Source organism: Oryctolagus cuniculus, chromosome 4 (assembly GCF_964237555.1).
Source record: "Oryctolagus cuniculus chromosome 4, mOryCun1.1, whole genome shotgun sequence".
In the NCBI taxonomy this organism is placed as follows: Eukaryota; Metazoa; Chordata; class Mammalia; order Lagomorpha; family Leporidae; genus Oryctolagus; species Oryctolagus cuniculus.
The window spans coordinates 12,054,603-12,073,817 of NC_091435.1; the positions used below are offsets into that span (position 1 = coordinate 12,054,603).

Sequence of the window (19,215 nt, forward strand, 5' to 3'; positions counted from 1 at the left end):
TAAAATTAAAAGGTAAACTCAATTTGGTGCAAACATTTTTGAAATCCAGGCATAGTATTGCCGTAATACACATTCTCACGGGCTTGTTGAAAACTGCTTGGATGCAGGATTTTTTTTTTTTTTTTTTTTTTGCACTACAATGAACTTACTTTTGGTTCCGTTTTCTGTGAATCCTTTGACGCACCCTCATAGCTGAGGTTTGATTGCTTATTGCCCAAATCTTCCACTGGGCACTCTGTTTGCCTCTAGTTAAGTCGGTGGGTGCTGGACTGGCTGGAGTTGGGTCCAGGTGAATTTATGGCCCAGGTAGAATTATGTCCAACCCATCGGAGAAGGGACTCAGGAGCGGGGCTCCTGACACTTCACTCTATCGGGTGTCACCAGTGACGTCTCGAGGTTTGAACTGGAAGTTGAGAGCGGGGTCTCTCAGCACAGCTGGGGCCTGGGAACCACATGTTAACCAGCACGGCTAATTAACGAGCTTTCTGGAAAGCAGCTCCTCATCTATTTTCTCATTATCCTCTTAACACCCTGAGATGCAAGCCTGGGAGGCTACTGGTCCCCCCGCAGTTAGGGTGGGTGGGAGTGGGGTAGCCAGACCAACCCCAAGAGTCTCAGGGTTCCTGGGATTTGGTGTTTTTCTGAAACCCACATTTGGCTGGGCCTCCTGCTCGTGTTCTTGATAATCTGGCATTCCTGGGCTGGGAGAATATGGCGCGGGCCCCAGAGGGCCACACAGAGCTTTCTAGAATCTTCATCTGGGGGTGGAGAGCCAGGGCGTACACCTAACCACCCCTTTCCCCCTTGCCTGACGCCAACTTCCAACCACAAAGAGCAAGCCACCCTCTGGGGAGCCCAGGCACCTGCCACCCACCCCCGGGAGAGGCTCTGGCCCAGAGGGAGCCAGCTGGGGTTCTCCTGGTTACTCTCCGGCTTGGCTCGGGCTCCAGGAAATGCGTCGGTGTGTGAGAGGTGGGCCTTCTCCCCTGGGGGCTGTCAGGACCCTGCCTTCCCAGGCCACTACCTTGGATAAAAGGCTTTATTAAATCAGGCAAACGTCAGCCCCGTGGCTCAGCTGCGAGTTAAGCAGACGACAGGGGAGGATGCAGTAGCCCTGGATCCGGGGGGCGGGGAGGCTGGGGCGCAGAGCAGAGGGGCCGGCAGCCAGGCCTCAGCTTCATTTTCCGGTGGCCGCTGGTCAGAGCCATCAGCTGTGCCTGTGCCCCAGAGAGCACATTGAAAACAGCGATTGTAGCTCTGTTCTTTTTCATTTTCCTTCTCCCCTGCTTCTCTCCCCTTTTTTTCCCCTTTTCTCTTTTCTTTCTGTCTTTTTTTTTTCAGTGTGTGTGTATGAATGCAGACTACAAGGCCACTGCCAAAAACATATCCCCCACAATCAAACATCAGATGGTGACTCCCTTCCCACAGCTTGTGTGACTGAAAACAGTGAAATTATACCCATGTTTTCGCAGCGAGTCCCCTGGCGCTGGAGCAGAGGCCAGGCCGGCGCTGGCTCTTGTTCGCCGGCTTTTTGTCTCTGCACTCATAGTGTTTGCAGCACCGGCCGCCATTCAGCGGGCATTCAGCATTGTATGTCACTTCACATATGGTTCACCCGCTCCCAATGTGTGCATGTACCCAGAAAATGCAGCTTTTCATTGTGTCTTCTCTATGTAACAGAAAAGATTAAGATATAAGCCCGCTGAATGTGGCAGGAATTAGTTGGACAGATGAATACGGGAAAAATGAATCTAGAATGACGCTGGATTTGGTGTAATGATGGTGGGAGGGCGGTAAGAACTTGCTGGTAGGTTTCAGCCCTTTTAATCCCAGGCTGTGTGTGTATTTTGGCAGGAGAAATGCCCCCTTCGGAACTCCATCTCCCAGGGTACAAAGACAGGGCTCAGCACACACACACACACACACACACACACGCACGCACACACACACACAGGTGCTCAACCACACAAACCCCTCAACCTGAGGCGGACCCCAGCTTCCACAAGGCTGGGCTTCCTGGCCTCGACGGCTCCTACATTGCTTTCTATGCAGTTCCAGAACATTCCCTATTTCGAAGTGCAGCTGTTAAAACAGAGCGGAACACAAGGGGCGCGTCCAAGCCGCAGAGGATGCCTCCCTCTGTGTAGCTCATTTTCCTTTACTCCTCCGGGACGGCACAGAAACGATCCAGTCCGCGAAGGGCAAACGAGTTTTGAGCGGGGCTGTTTTGTGTCGGAGCCCAGATTGGAAGAAGAAAGTGGCTCGGCTCACTTAGGGTGCGCGCACTCGGTGTCTAACTTCACTCCACGCCAGTTCAAGCCAATTCCCATCCGCAGTTGCAAAAGCTGGGGCGTATGTCGCAGCATTTGGGAATAGACCGTCAGAGCCGAGAAAACTCAGATGGAGGCTTCCTTCCTGTAACACTCTGCAGAGAAAAAAGATTTCTATTTTTTTCCCAGCCAATTTTGATTGAAAATCGAGATTTGCATCACAATGGAGATATTTCAAAAGTGTAAATACAAAAGGCTGGGACCATCTCCCCCTACCCACCTCCCACCTCCAATCAGATGTGCAGGTTTCTAACACATCGCCCAGCGCCGCCTTCAGCCTGGCTCCCTGCAAAAATCCTCAGTGTGCACTCCTTCCCGCACGGCGCATGTGACAAGACAAGTTAATGCACAGAGCGGTGTGTGGCGGCCCCTGGGGAACTCTCCCCATAGTTTATTCAACAGATATTTTGGGTGGGCAGATAGGGAGTGTGTTGGACTGGCCAATTAATTCGCATCAAAAACAAGCCTTTCGGAGATTAACAAACAGACAAAAGCTAAATCCCTACGCTGTCGCCTATTCTATAGTTTGTTGCACAATCTGGGTCCAAAAATTTGACAGATTCCTTTATTTAAGTTAAAAAGAAAAAATCAATCCACGTATTAGGAAGCCACATCCTGCCCTGCCAGTGAGCAGTATCTCCGGTTTTCTCCTCTTTCAAGGGAAACAAATTTGTTTGCATTTTTATCTGTGATAGGATCAGTATTTTAGTGATGTGTTCCTATGGGAATGTTAACAGGTTAAAAGTTGCTTTTCTATAACACAAGAAGCAAGATTGACTGCATTTTGGGCCATTTCTACAATCTTCTGACACATCATGACAACCGTAGGACACATCAGATCGAGAGCTGTGTGGTGTCACTAGGCTCCAAGTGCTATTTCTCTTAGCTTATTTCAGGCTTTGGACACATGGGGAAATAAGACATGCGGTGTTAATTAAAACATGGCTTGGTCTGCATGCTACCTGGTATACATGTTGATATCATTGGATAACCCTTGGGAGGAAAACGAAAAATGTCAATCTATGCCCTGCCACTGTACTCTTTGTAAAAAATGTGCTAAACCACCCTCATTTCCCACGCTGGCTGTTTCATAAGCCCCAGGGGCAAGAGGTCACTGCAGGTCACTCGCTGCCCCGACTGCGGTTCTGGTGTCTGCACCGTGGCATGCTCCTTTTTGCCACACCGTTCTTGGTGTTCCCTCTCCTCTCTTGTCACCGCACCAAGGGCACAGCCAGGCATAAAATCTCTCCATCAGCCTAGAGAATCTGCTACAATTTTCTTCAATGTGTTTTGTTTTTTTCACAATGGGAGTCTCGTTTCCATTTGAAACAGTTTATATCTACATAATCAGCTTGGCAGCTAGCGCCCTCTCTCTCTCTCCCTCTCTCTCTCTCTCTCTCTCTCTCTCTCTCTCTCTCTCTCTCAGAAAGTGTTATCTTAAATCTCAGGAAACAGGCTGCTGTTGCAGTCTACGATCCGGGAAGGAACAGCAGCGTAGGCAGAGAACTCGCTTTGTAATTTGTCCCCTGCTTTCTGCGGGTGCATATTTATGGTTATTACCGGGATTGCAGCTCCTAAAGCGGCTTTCTGTGCTAAACGCAGGGCTGGACCGTGGAAAATCAAAAAACAAACTGGCCTTTGGAAGGGCAAGAACTTTTCCCCGGGAGGGCAGGGCGCTCCCCCTTGCCTATTATCTCAGACTTACTTCTGGCTCTCCAGGTCCACCAAGGTGACAAATGAGGACGGGTCACCCACCTTCCATCCCCACGGCACGAGGGGAGCCCCAGAAGCCTGCTCTCTGGGAATTTAGAAAAGGAAACCTATTTGCTTTTAAACGTTGGAGTCCTTCCCTGGAGATGAGACGGGAATTAAGGGCGTTAGCCCCGTAGAGTCCCCAGAGTGAAAATGGAGCGCTTTATCTGGGCTCTGCAGAGCTCCTTAAGGTCGGGATGGAAACCCACATAATACGTTCACTAAGTCCACGCCTTCGGGGAAGAGGCTTCAGAAGGCATTTGGAAAGAAAGCCTGCCCTGCCTTGAAATCTCCGCCAGAGAAACAGGTGCAATGTTAGTCCTCAATGAAGGTTCCCTGGGCACCTGATCTGCATGTAGCAAACCCTTCCCACCCTGTAGACAGGGTGCCTTGTGTCCCCCATATTCTGGGGTCTCTCTGTCCCTCCCCACCCTAATTCTTTCCAAGATTCTTGCAGGTGGCTTATCATTCTCTCTCTCTCTCTCTCTCTCTCTCTCTCTCTCTCTCTCTCAATATTTATTTATTTGAAAGGCAGAGTCATAGAGAGAGGCAGAGGCAGAGAGAGAGGTCTTCCGTCTGCTGGTTCATTCCCCAGATGGTCGCAATGGCCAGAGCTGGGCTGATCTAAAGCCAGGAGCCTGAAGCTTTTTCCGGGTCTCCATGTGGGTGCAGGGGCTCAAGCACTTGGGCCATCTTCCGCTGCTTTCCCAGGCCATAGCAGGGAGCTGGATCGCAAGTGAAGCAGTCGGGACTCAGAAACCAGCGTCCATATGGGATGCCGGCACTACAGGCGGCGGCTTTACCAGCTCCGCCACAGCACCGGCCCTTTGCCTCCTCTTCTTAGCCACCTTGTATGGAAGGGCCACTCGGCTCCTTTCTGCTGCCCCCAGGGTGGTGAAAATAATATGTGAAATGTTGTACTGAAGGCTAGAAGTAACCTAAGCTTGTCTTTCTCCCCAAATGTGGTTTAAAACATAATTGGAAGGAAACCCCACTTTGAATTAAAATCAATATGACTCTGAGTTATTGGCACAAATGCGGGTCTGTGTGCTGGCGCTCTGCCCCAGAACACGGAATAAAATAAAAAGATAAGAGAACCAAGCAACGCTGGAGCCTGCGGTCGCCAGGCAGAGAGGGAAGTAAGTTCCGGAACTTTCTCGCTGGCTTCAGGGGAGGAAACCTGCCACCTGCTCCAACAGAAATTGGTGAACGTGTTTCCCAAGAGTGGGTTTCGGGTTCCTCCTGCAAGTTGGGAGAAGTTTACTTTTTTTTTTTTTTTTGACAGGCAGAGTGGACAGTGAGAGAGAGAGACAGAGAGAAAGGTCTTCCTTTGCTGTTGGTTCACCCTCCAATGGCCTCCGCGGCCAGCGCGCTGCGGCCAGTGCACCACGCTGATCCGATGGCAGGAGCCAGGTGCTTATCCTGGTCTCCCATGTTTACTTTTAAAAGGCCCCAAACTGATGGCTGGTGCCTGGAGGCCCAACCCAAACCCCTCAGCCTCAAGGGTGTCAGTGGGTTGAGCGTGGGGCAATCAATCCTGGGGCAGGGGTGGGGATGGGCGGGCTGGAAGGTGCGGGGGAGGGTGATGCCTAACCCTCCACCAGTCCACTCTGCATTGTGCTCTCCCACCGGCTCCAATGGATACCATATTGATCCTAAAAACGCGCAGCTTCTTAGCTTCCAATGTGGCTGCCTTTAAGCACAGGACCCTGGGGCCTCTTGGGGCAGACAAAGGGCCCAGGTAAGACCTTGGGGGACATGGCCTGACACAGGTCTGGTCACCGCGAGCCAGCTCAGCGCCCTGCCAGCTGTTTCCTTGGCGTCGGATGAATCCCGCTGGTCACCAGGGGTAAGGAGGGCTTCGTTTGACCTAGGAACAAAACTTTTCCTCCCTTGGACAGAAGGTGGTCTGTCCAGGTCAGGGCATGGGTCACTGGGAGGGCAGCCTTAGGAAGCCTACATTTTCATAGCAACCACTTGTTACAATTAGTTTTTTTTTTTAAAAAAAGAAGAAAAGAAAAAAAAAGCAGCCAGTGTATAGTGAATTGACACTTTTGTGGGTCCCTTAGTCTGGACAGTGCAATTGTTCTGAAAACAATGTCCCAACCTTCGATTGAAAGCGGGCGAGTACAGCCGTATTTCAAGCAGCAAAATTCCCCAACTCTGAGCCTTGGGGGCTTGCCTTCCTTCGCTGTCCTGAACGCTGTTGGCCCTCTTTGTAGTAGCTCTGAAGACATTAAGCAAAAACGCAGAAAGGAAGGAAGTTTAAAGTGAGCAGGACAGCGTCTGTACACACACACACACATACACACACACACACACACACACGCTGTCCTGGCCAGCTCCCCCCCAGGGCTGACAGAGCATCGGCAGAACTGAAGGTGAAGACAAACAGCACAGGATCTCACTGACGTGGGGAACCTACAACTGGAACTCACAGAAGTCAGAGTCGAACGGCGGTCCCAGCGGCCGGGGGTCAGAGGAGAGCAGATGTTGGTCAGAGGGTTTACACTCTCGGCAGGTGCTGCGGTACCGTCGCCTAAGCCACTGTGTGGGATGCCCACCCCCTGTATCCAAGGGCCAACCTTGGATCCAGCCTCCTGCTAATGCATCCTAGGAGGCAACAGGTGATCCTTCAAGTGCTTGGATCCCTGCCACCCACGAGGGAAGCCCAGATGGAGTTTCTGGCTCCTGGCTTCATCCTGGCCCAGCCCTGGCATTTAGAGAGTAAACCAGCAGATGAGCAACAGTCTCTCTCTCTCTCTCTCTCTCTCTTTCACACACACACACACACACACACACACACACACACACATTCTGCCTTTTAATTAGACCAAAAAATAGATAAGTACATTTTAAAAGTATTTATAATCACAGTTAGGAAAAATCAGTTCAAGAGATCTGTTGTGCAGTATTGTGACTACAGCTAGTGATAGTAGATGCGTCATAGTCCTGAAATGTGCAGGGGGTGTGTGTGAAGTGTGTGCGTCTTTTGTTAATGGGCTAGATTGAACTATTTCATAACGTATATGTACTTTACAAGTTATGCATGATAAGTACATATAATTTTAGCTGTCAATTAAGAAAATTTAAAAATGCTTAAGATGCAGAAAGAAAGAAGGAAGGGAGGAAGGAAGGGAAAAAAAGGAAAGAAGAAGTGAATTGGAAGTGGGTGGCCAACTCTTGGGGTAGAATTCCTGCAGACACCCCAGAGAATTCTCAACACCTCCTTAGGCCAATTCTCTCCTGCTACCTTTGCAACAGAGGCCCCAACTTACAGCCGGGCGTGTCCACCTGTAACACCACCATCACATTTCAGAATCGCTTACAGGTAAGTATGGCCTTGGGACTGAGTTTTGGCTGAAGTGGTGATGTGATGGCTGTACACTGACATTCTATGCGTTGTACTAAGAAGCAAAATAACTTCCCATCATCCATCCATGGCTCAAAGCCATCGCCCCAGCCAGGGACACACAACAGAAATAAACTCTGGTCTTTGTGAAGCCACTTTTATTTGGGGACTCAGTTTCCGGTCAAGAAATGCAATTCTGATGCAGGCAGGTACTAAGCGGGTTCTCACACGGTCCCAACAAATTGGAAACACCGAGAAGACAAGGACTGGGGAACCCAGTTCCAGGACACAAGCTGGCCGGGACCTGACCCAGAGCAGTGCAGTGACAAGGGTCAGAAAGCACTGTGTGTGCCAAAACTGCCGCCGTGGGAAGCCAGTCCATGCCCTGGCGGTCCTCCAGGCTGAGCGACGCAAAGTCCTTCACACACGTCCGGGGCATTCGTTGTATAGACAAGGGGACCTGATTTTCTCTCTCTCTCTTTTTTTTTTTTTTTTTTTTTTTTTTTTTTGACAGTGAGAGAGAGAGAGAGACAGAGAGAAAGGTCTTCCTTTGCCGCTGGTTCACCCTCCAATGGCCGCCGCAGCCGGCATGCTGCGGCCGGCGCACCGCACTGATCTGTAGCCAGGAGCCAGGTACTTATCCTGGTCTCCCATGGGGTGCAGGGCCCAAGCACTTGGGCCATCCTCCACTGTACTCCCTGACCACAGCAGAGAGCTGGCCTGGAAGAGGGGCAACCGGGACAGAATCTGGTGCCCCGACCGGGACTAGAACCTGGGGTGCCGGCGCCGCAAGGCGGAGGATTAGCCTAGTGAGCCGCGGCACCGGCCAGGGACCTGATGTTCAATTCGTGCTTTCCATTTTCATCTGATTTGTGTAGATTTCTCACCTATTTAAGCCAGCTCCAGGGATATAGCACGAGAGAGGGATTCCAACTGCATTTGGACAAGAAGAAATAAATAATAAATGACACAAATTTAAGAGCTTTGTTTCAAATTTTATGTTTTTCTACATGAAGGGTCTTCAAAAAGCTCATAGAGATACATATTATTAAAACACTATGCAAAGATTTCACAATTTTTTTTCACTAAAATAAACATCTTTTCACTCCCATGAACTTTTTGAAGTTCCCTTAGATCTTCAAAGCAAGGTTTACTTGTGTAAATAAATTGTGCAAGCTGCTAAATAAATGAGCACTTTAGTTTCCTTAAGGACCTGGTTGTTAATGTGACAGCAGAGTGCTCACCAAGGCCACCCCTTGTGACATCATCCAAATATCAGCAGATGGAACCAGGGCAACAAATGTGTACATGCAAAAGAACAAGTTGGACCCTACCTCACACCATACACAAAATCTAATTCAAAATGAATTCTATAACGAATTCTAAGAGCTAAAACTGTACAATTCTAGAAGAAAACATAGAAGTCATTTTCTGTGACTTTAGATTAGAGATTGATTTCTTAGACATAACTCCAAAAGCACAAACATTAAAAAAAAGATAAATTAGACTACATAAGAATTCAAAGTTTTTGTGTTGCAAATGACATCGTCAAGAAAGTGGGAAGACAACCCACAGGATAGAATATTTGTAAAGGACTATCCAGAATGTACAAAGAACTCTTCCAATTCAATAATAAAAAGGCAAACAACTCACTTAACAATCCACAAAGAATTTGAATGTTTCTCCAAAGAAGATACACAAGTGGCCAATAACCGCATGAAAAGGTCAATGTTGCTAACCATTAGGGACATGCAAATAAAGCTACAGTGGCTACCACCTCCTACCTACGAGGATGGGCTGGAATTAAAAAACCACATAATTACAAGTGTTGGCAAGGATTTGGAGAAACTGGAACCCTTACTTACTGCTGACATGAATGCAGAATAGTGCAACTGCTTTGGAAAACAACTTGGCAACTCTGCAAAAGCTTGAAAAGAGAGATTCTACATGACCAGTAATTCTACTCCTCGGTATACATCCAAGAGGAATAAAAACATAAACCCAAACAAAAGCTGGGAGGTGAACATTCATGGCAGCATTACTGGTAATACCAAACAAGTGGAAACTATTCAAATGCCCACCACTAAATAGACACATAAGAGCTGGTGCAGGAATTCCCCTTCTCTGCAGGGGCTACATCCTAAGACCCGCCCCGGATGTCCAAAACCATGGATAGTACAAAGCAAGCCCCCCACAGAGCTCTACTATGCTTTTTTCTCTTTCTAAAGATTTCTTTATTTGAAAGACAGAGTTATATATAGAGGGGGGTCCATCTGCTAGTTCACTCCCAAATGGCCAAAACAGAGCCTGGAATTCTACCCAGGTCTCCCACGTGAGTGACAGGGATCCGAGCACTTGGGCCATCTTCTGCTACCTTCTGAGGTATGTTAGCAGGGAGCTGGATCATAAGTGGAGCAGATTTCTCAAACTGACGCTTATATGAGATCCTGGCATGGCAGGTGGTGGCTTCACACACCAGAGCCACAACACCACTACCAGCCTTGTCTGCCTTTTTCCATGTAGATCTACATATACAGCTATGGTGACATGTAATTCATAAATTAGGCACAGTAAACTATTAGTAACAATAACTAGTCATAGAATAGAAACATTGGAACAGTATATGGCAGAGCAGTGATGTGAATATGGTCTCCCCCAAAATGCTTTGTTGCACTGTGTGATGGTATGAGATGAAGTGGAGTAAGTGAGCATTTTGATACAGTGTCAGGCTGCTGGGTAAGCTTTACTCTGAAGCCACAATGGTTGTTCTGACAATCAAGGTGGCTGTTAAAAGAGTAACAGGAGGGTGGTGTACACTGTGTGGATACACTGCACGGAGGGGTGACTCCGATCCCAGGCAGCACACAGCATGGGAGGGCACGACTTCACCATGTTAGTGCTCAGTCTAAAATCTATGAAGTGTTTATTTCCCACTTAATATTTTCTAAAAGATTTATGTATTTGAAAGGCAAAGTTACATAGAGAGAGAGAGAGAGAGAGAGAAAGAGGGAGAGAGATCTTCCATCCACTGGTTCATTCCCCAAATGGCTGTGATGGCCAGGGCTGGGCCAGGCCAAAGCCGGGAGCCTGGAACTCCATCTGGGTCTCCCACGTGGGTGGCAGGGGCTCTGTACTTGGGCCATCTTCCACTGCTTTCCCAGGCACATTAGCAGGGAGCTGGATCGGGAATGGAGCAACTGGGACTTGAACCAGTGCCCTTGTGAGATGCCGGCACTGCAGATGGTGGCTTTACCCGCTATGCCACAGTACTGGCTCCTCCCATTTTACAGATGTGGAAAATGAGGTCAAGGCGATGACCAAGTTCATACAGCCAGCAAATGCAGGAGCAGCACTCCAGTCTGCCCGGAGGGCTGAGCCTCTACTGTGGGCCATGTTGCTGGTGCTGCCATTTGCTGACACCACGAGCGTGAACTCTGGCTCGTCTGGTCTTCAGAACAAAGTCGCTCTGCTGTGAAAGGATTGGACTTTTCTCTTTTGTCTTATTTTTTGCACACTTCCCCCCCACAAACACACCTCGAGGTTAGTTTTGCTTCTAGTAGCCAGCACTTGGGGTCCCCACTGGTCTACAGAAGCCCTACTTTGCCCAAAGATGTAGACTTGCAAGGTCCTGGGAATCCGGATTCCCACACGGCGCTGGTGTGGCCCTTATCCTGTAGCCAATGGTGCGTGAGTAAGAAGGACCCGCGTTCCTTGCCCTGGGGACGGCTTCGGGGGCCATTTACGGTGTAATCGCCCTCCGAGGGCTTTTTGCCTTGGTCTCCTCTTCTTTCTTGTCTGCCTCCTCGCTCTGTCACCCACTTTCCCCAGGGGCCTCCTTCCTAAACCACTGGCACAAGAACCTTTGTCTCTGGGTCTCCTCGAAACCCAGCTGAGGCCAGAACACAGCCCGAGCAATGCACGCTCACGAAACAGCACTGCTGTGGCGCTGCCATTCTAACGACCACAGACCCCTGCTCTTCCTCCACCTATCCAACACATTGAGCTCTCACTCTTAAGTTAGGAAAAAAGAGGGAGGTAAGCAAACAACCAGAGGTCGGGGCTCCGTCTTGTTGGCTTCGCTGAAGAGCTGGTCGGCTTTTATTCCAGACAGCCTGGGCTCCCAACATTCAGCAGCTTCCATAGCTTGCCTGGAAGGCAGCACCTGATACCAAAATGTTTTTTAAAGCTTTGAGAGAATAAGGTAGAGGATTTAGGCCTCCAGTTTCTAATGCGTTCCCAGCCCTCAATAAAAAGTAAGTATTTGTTAAGAATTCAGTGTGCGAGTACAAAAACCTCTTGCAGTAGCAAATCAGACATTTTTCTAGGCCTTGTACAACAAGTCCTTTTCTGAGAATTCTAGAGTGATTAATTTCATCTTCTCAAAAAAATCTGTGCAGTGCTAAATCATCATCATCACCTTCATCACCTTCATTATCATCATCATCACTCTCACTTTTACAGATGAGGAAACACGCACAGAGAGGTTAAGTAACCTTCCCAAGTTCACCCAAGCGGCATGCGGTAGAGAAGACCTTGGCCTGAGTGGTCTGGCTTTGGGACTCAGTGTTCCAGTCTGTCTCCTGTCATGAACTAGGATGGTCTCAGGAGGTGCCAAAGAAAGCAGTCGTGGTCCACGTTCCTTCAGCACTCCAGGGCAAGGTCCAGATACTTAGAGAACCATCCCTGGGGCTGGCCCTGTGGCTAAGGTTAACCTCTGCCTGAGGCGCCGGCATCCCATAAGGGCACTGGTTAGAGCCTCGGCTGATCCTCTTCCAATCCAGCTCCCTGCTAATGGCCGGGGGCAGCAGTAGAAGATGGCCCAAGAGCTTGGGCTCCTGCACCCAGGAAAAAGATCCTGGCTCCTGGCTCCTGATCGGCCAAGCTCCAGCTACTGTGGCCATTTGGGGAATGAACCAGAGCATGGAAGACCTCTCTCTGTCTCTCCCTCTCTCTCCCTCTCTGCAACTCTGCCTTTCAAATACATGAATAAATCTTTCAAAAAAGGGAGAGAGGACCATCACTACTGGATGTGCACCAACACACACACACTCATCCTGTCCTCTGCCAGGGCCCAAACCACCACTGTCTGGTTGTGCCTCCAGGTTGCCGTTACTGGGCACACTACATACAACAGTGAACACCTGTGGCTACCCCCAGGCAGGCTCCTCTTCCTGCAGTGCCCAGCAATTCTCTGGGGCCGTCTGTTGTGTTTCATAGCACTCTGGATGTCACCTCTGCAGAAGAGCTCAGAAAACCTTTGGTGGACGCAGAAGTGAGAAAGGAAAGGTGGTGGTTCTCAAACTGTGTTCCGAGGAACCCTGGGGTTCCATAGTGGTGCAGTCAGAACCCTGGGGGATCAACGGAAGTGTCCTGACTGGTGATGCCAAGGGGAACCTTCTCCCCACCCTCTCCCACTTCAAGGCCCCATCACCTACCCTTTTCCCACTCATTTATTTGGAAGACTGAGAGAGAGTGACTGAGAGATAGAAAGGTCTTCCATCTGCTGGTTCACTCCCCAGGTGGCTGCAACTGCTGGGGCTGGGCCAGGCTGAAGCCAGGAGCCTGGAACTCCAGCTGGATCTCCCACATACGTGGCAGGGGCCCACATTCTTGGGCCATCTTCTGCTGCTTTCCCAGGCAAAGCAGCCAGGACTCAAACCAGCGCTTACATGGGATGTCATTATCACAGATGGTGGCTTGAGCCTCCACGCCACAGCGCCTGTCCTGCTTTTCATACCTTTAAATGAGCCTGCCACTCCAGCAGCACCCGGAAGCCGCCTTTGGAAGGGGAAAACAGAGGACTGCGGTCTCCCTGTGCCCACTGCTCAGCCCACAAGATGGCCAGCACTCCCTTAGGAAGCATCTGACACCATCTCTCCCTCCTGCTTCCTCTTTCTGGTACACAGTGCTCGTCCAAGCACAGTCCCCGGGCCAGGAACACGGGCATGGGCTGGTAAGCTTCTAACAAAGCAATTCCTGGGGTAGGCACAGCAGGGTAAGTCATGGCTCGGGGTGCCTGTGCCCCACACCGGAGGGCCCGTTTGCATCCTGGAACTTCTGTTTCCTGTCCCACTTCCTGCTGACGCATCCTGGGAGGCGGCAAGGGATGACTCAAGTCCTTGGGCCCCCCACCCACCCATGTGGGAGGGAGCCCCGAGGGGAGCTCCTGGCTCCCGGCTTCAGCCTGGCCCAGCCCCGGCTGTTGCAGGCATTCAGTGGGTGAACCTGGAAGATCTCTCTCTGTCTCTGTCTCTCTGTCACTCAGCATTTCAAGTAGATGAAAATTAAGAAAAAAAGAAAGACAATTCCCGAGCTCCACCCCAGACCTACCAAATCAGGAACTTGGGTGTTTTGTTTCTGTTTCTTTATCTAAAAGGCAGAGAAACAGAGAGACAGACAGACAGACAGACAGACACTGACTCTATCTGCCAGTCTACTCCCCAAATGCCCACCACAGCTGGGGCTGGCCCAGGCCAAAGCTCTGGAGGTGGGAATTCAATCCCTGTCTCTCACTTGGGTGGCAGGGACCCAAGCACTTGACCCATCACCTGTGCTACCTCCCAGAGTGTGTATTAACAAGAAACCGGAAGTGGAGTTGGGACCTGAACCCAGGCACTACAATGTGGGTTGCAGGCATCCCATGTGGTGTCTTAACCTCTCTAAATCCAAGCTCCAGCCCTGAATTCTGGGGTTTCACAAGCACCCCCTGCAGGTAGGTGATTCTTGAGCTCCTGGGCATCTGAGACCCTCTGCTGCCGATTGGCGCAATCCGTGGTGTCGGCACAGATCTTCCGTATCCCACTGTGAGTCCGCGGCCCGGGGCCACCAAGCCTTGCGTCTTGGAGCAGGAAAGGGTTCCCGCAGAGCCCACAGGGGCACGCGTTCAGTTGCACGTTGTGATGTGAAGCGGCTGCTTGGCCTGAGAGAGGTGCATGCAAACCTGAGTGCCGCTGGTTCCCATTCCAGAAAATTCCCTCCGTGCCTTCTTGCACCGAGGACGCCCAGGGAAGAGAACAGCAGGCAGGATGCCTTCCAGTTCTGCAAAAGATGCCAGGAACGAGGGGCATTGGAAACTCTCATCATACGCTGGTGCCCAAAACCACCCGGAAGGGTACGGTGAGGGGCGGGCCTTGGGACATACGCAGGGAGCGCGAGAGAGTTCGACCACAGGAAGTCGGCAAAGCTCACTTCTGCCTTCTCAGCGCTAGCTGTTAGTCTCCGCTGATGGCTGCAGCTCCTGGAATATTCCATGAAGCTTTTCAGACACCGTGGACGTTAGCAGCGCTAAGTAGGGAATAATTACTGGAGAGGGCTGTGTCCTTCTGAGGACATGGGACCCTTGTCCTGGTAAGCTCTGTAAGTTTCCAGAGTCTGCCTGGCGCTTGGCTCCAACAGTGTGTCACGTGTCTTCTTCCCGATGGCCACTTTCCCAAACACGGAGCACGAAGGTGCGGACTTTGGACATCATTTTCCTTCTTCGTTGTCTGGTTGCAAACTCCTGTGACTTTTTTTTTTTCACCGCTGTGCACTCTTTCCAAAAGAGTGTAGCCTCAGTCCCACTTTTTTCCTCCTGCGTGCCACTTCTGTGAAAACATGCTACTGTGCGAATAGGAGACGGAGGAAACCCATTTGGGAAAGGCATCCGACTCCCGGCTCTGAATCACGGGACTGTCAGCACCAAAGAACAAATGCGTTTCTCAATGATGAAACCCATCTGCGAGGTGCCTTTCAAAGCAGGCAAGTTGTGCGTCGAGACATTTGATCAAATTCTTAAACCATCTTGAAACAGTGGTTGCTCCCTACCCACTGCACATTTGCTTGTGCAATATGATAGCATTGTCTGTTTTGCTTTTTAAGTCAAACACGCTTTCCATTTGCTCCAACTGGCACCAAAGCGATTCTGGGGACACTGAGGGTGGTGCTGCACAGGGCTAACAGGCCCTTGGAAACAGTCATCACCATCCACTTGAACCTTGCAGCCCCCAAGCCTGGAGTCAGCTGTCCCTGCAACCCAACTCCCCTTCCTCCTGGCTGCTGGCACTGCATGGGGTGGTCCTCTTCTCAGACCCAGAGCAGCCAGATGATACTTTTTTTTTTTTTCACAGGCAGAGTGGACAGTGAGAGAGAGAGAGCCAGAGAGAAAGGTCTTGCTTTGCCGTTGGTTCACCCCCCAAATGGCCGCTACGGCCGGTGCACTGCACTGATCCAAAGCCAGGAGCCAGGTGCTTCTCCTGGTCTCCCATGGGGTGCAGGGCCCAAGGACCTGGGCCATCCTCCATTGCACTCCTGGGCCACAGCAGAGAGCTGGCCTGGAAGAGGGGCAACCGGGACAGAATCCGGCGCCCTGACCGGGACTAGAACCAGATGTGCCGGCGCCACAAGGCGGAGGATTAGCCTAGTGAGCCACAGCGCCAGCCCAGATGATACTTTAGAAGCCATTTTGCTATGGGTTGAATCCGTCTCCCCAAAAGACGTTGAAGTCTTATTAGCCCTCTTTCCCTGCGCGTGTGACCGTATTTGGAAATAAGGTCTTAAGATGTGGTCACTCAAGTTACCCATTTGCAGTCCAAGAGTCTTTCCATGACTGCATCACTAACCACACCACCGACACCTCCTGAGGCTTGTTTCCAGAGGACGGTCTCCCTCGCTGGCACCAAGGGACCAAGGACACCAGGGTGCTGGCATGCAGCCCCTCCAGGCAGCAAAGGTCTGCCGAGCCACTTCGAGCAGAAGAATGGGAGGAACCAGTGCTGGTTCATGAAGGGGCAGAGATAAAAGAAAATCTACACCTTCTTTCCCCTGACCCCAGGACCAACCCGGTATAAAACAGACAAATGCAAAAACGCCTGGGCGATCGCTGGGTCGCCTCCTCCGCTCTTGAGCGCCCTCTGGTGTTCCCGAGGAGTGACCACAGTTGCTCACGCCAGGAAATGGGTGGTTTCTCAGTTTTCCAGCACTGGAGGAATTCTTTCTCATTTACTGAGGTCAGCCTCCTCCAGATTTCTGAGGACAACAGAGGTTGCGATTTTGAATCCAAACTTCAGTTTCCTTCCTCACCACTCCGAGAGCTTTTAACCTTGAATGTCACCACGTGTGTGTAGCCTGTCCTAGTGACACTGTTTCCCTAGCTCACATCGGCCCACTCTCAGCAAAAGGAATGGGAATCTGACATCGCTTCCCTGGGCACACTGGGTGCACACACACACACACACACACCTGCTTTCGACTACAGACAGAATCATTATTTATCTAACAATTATTTCAGAATCCTTACTACACTCCGATTGTTCTTCCATTTACTTTCTTGTTACATTCTCTGAATAAGCCTACACAGAGGAGTTATAATCCTTGCCAGTTTCAGAGGGGGGAATGACCTGATCAAAGTAGACGCACGTGAAGGACTGAGCCGATGCCCACACCTCAGAGGCTGCATTTGCGACACCTGACCGGCTGGCCCCCTGAGTGTCACCAGGCAGTCTCGGGTGGCCGCATGGTCTTCTCTGTGTTCCAGACACTGCTTTAGTGACCAGCGCAGGGGGTGACTGTTGGTAACCACGGCATCAGGAAAGAACAATAGCACTCAGCATTCCTGAGCACTTCCTGTGTGCCAGACACAGTGCTAAGCCCCTGCGTTGGTCAACTTACAACAGCCCGAGCAAGTGGGACCACCGTTTCCCAGGTTAGCAGGTGCAGGTACAAAAGGCCCAGCCACGCCCCCGGGTCACACGTGTGCCGCTGGGCTGGAAATCAGCTGCCCGTTCTCTCCAGGGCTCTGCCTCCATAACCCCCAGCTGGCCAACGCAAACCCCCAGTTTGTTTGAAGATACCCAGGTGTCCATTGAAGAGCTTCAGTTTCTGTGTTAGCTTTAATTCCTCAAAACGTGGCACCTCAGCCTTAGAGAGTCGTCCGCAGCCACCACCACCCCCACCACCCACCCTTTTGTCTCCGCTGCCTCTGGGCAGGCACTCCCACCGCCTCATCTCGCCTCGAGGTGGGTGGCCCATGCCAAGATGGCAGCTGGCAGCTCTCACCTCCTGTGTAGACGCCTCTCTGATGAACAGAGCTGAGCTGTGCGACCAGGGATGGTGATTCCTGGAGTGAAGTCATAAAGGTTCTTCCGGCCTCTGCCGTGTCCCCTCTTGGGTCACTGTCCCTGGGAGCAGCCACTAGCGGGGAACTGAGGTCTCCCGCCACCAACAAGCCAGGCACCTTGGGGACAGCCTGAGGGTCCCAATCCAGTCTTTGTGTGACTGCAGCCACCACCTCCTGAGACATCGAGTCAGAACCACCCAGCTGGGCTCCACCTGACTCCCTGAGCCACTGGAAGCGCGCCATTAAAACAGCATTTGCTGTTGTCTTAAGTCTCCGAGCTTTGGGGCTTTTTGTGACAAATGCAGTGGGTCTTCCCCAGGGTCCCATAGGGCAGGGAGGACAGGGTTGACAAGGAGCACAGGACCCTGGGCTGCGAGCGGAAGCTGATGCACCCCTTCCCAGCCTAAGGGGCTTGAGCAGAGCAAAATCCCTTCACCGTGTGGCTTGGAGGTCTGTTTGCTTGGCACCCCAAGCGACAGGCCGGTTTTGTGAATTCTAAGCACATAAACAGCCAACTGCCTTGTGTGGACAAAAGAAGCCAGGTGCTTAGGCCTACAGCCTCGTGAGCCATTCACACACTAAGTACTTTGTGAAGGTTGTGACAAGTATCTTCATCTCCACCAACACTCTTCACATAAAGACAGGTTTTTTAAATGTACTTTATTTGAAAGAGTTACAAAGAGAGAGAAGGAGAGGCAGAGAGAGAGAGAGGGGTCCTCCATCTGCTGGTTCACTCCCCAAATGGCTGCAACAGCTGGAGCTGTGCTGATCCAAAGCCAGGAGCTTCTTCCGGGTCTCCCGCATGGGTACAGGGGCCCAAGCACTTGGGCCATCTTCTACTGCTTTCCCAGGCCACAGCAGAGAGCTGGATCGGAAGTGGAGAAGCCGGGACTCGAACCGACACCTCTATGAGATGCCGGCACTGGCAGGCAGTGGCTTTACCCGCTATGCCACAGGGCCGGTCCCATGAGGACAGCTTTAAAGTGTGCCCTGCAAACTGTTAAAGAAGACTGGGTTGGGTGCCTGGAAGGTTGGAAGCGTGGATCACATTTCTGGGGGGATTTGTCTGTGGGTTAGGGTGCACCTGAAGTCGGCAGGAAGCTTCGGCCAAAGGCCAGCAGGGGGTACCTTGAGTCCCAGATGTCTCTCTGCACAGAGGGACAGATCTTCCCAGCTATGTGGGGGGACAGAAATACTAAGAATCTTGCCTGGGCATTTGTCTTTATTTATTTATTGAGATTTATTTTGTTTGTTTCAAAGGCAGAGTGACAGAGAGAAAGGGAGAGACCCAGAAAGAGAGAGAGATTCGGTCGCTTGTTCACTCCCCAAATGACCACAGCTTCCAGGTCTGGACCAGGAAGAAACCAGGAGCCAGGAGCTCCATCTGCACCTCGCACGTGGGTGGCAGGGACCCAAGAACTTGTGCCATCTCCTGCTGCTTTCCCAGGTGCACTAGCGGGGACCTGGAGCAGAAGTAGAGCAGTCATGACCCCAACCAGTGCTCCAATATGAGGTGTTGACCTCACAGGCAGTGGCTTAACCTGCTGTGCCACTTCGGCCCTGTGAATTCGTCTTTAATAAATGGTCCCTTGCATAGTAAGACTCTTCTCAGGAAACCAGGCCCTGGAGTGTGCCCTCTCCTGAGCCTGTTCTCAAGGGGGACAGTGCAGCAGAATCAGATGGTCTAT

At 51.1% G+C, this 19,215-nt stretch overlaps 1 long non-coding RNA gene across 1 annotated transcript; it reads right to left on the minus strand.

The window, feature by feature from the left end:
- Positions 1 to 1,767: 1,767 nt before the first annotated feature.
- On the minus strand, positions 1,768 to 17,524 carry LOC127482997 (uncharacterized). The gene is made up of 2 exons (XR_011387729.1): positions 17,421 to 17,524; positions 1,768 to 2,425 (listed from the first exon to the last, which is right to left on the minus strand). It is a non-coding gene; the product is annotated as an uncharacterized lncRNA (long non-coding RNA).
- Between the last annotated feature and the right edge of the window lie 1,691 nt (positions 17,525 to 19,215).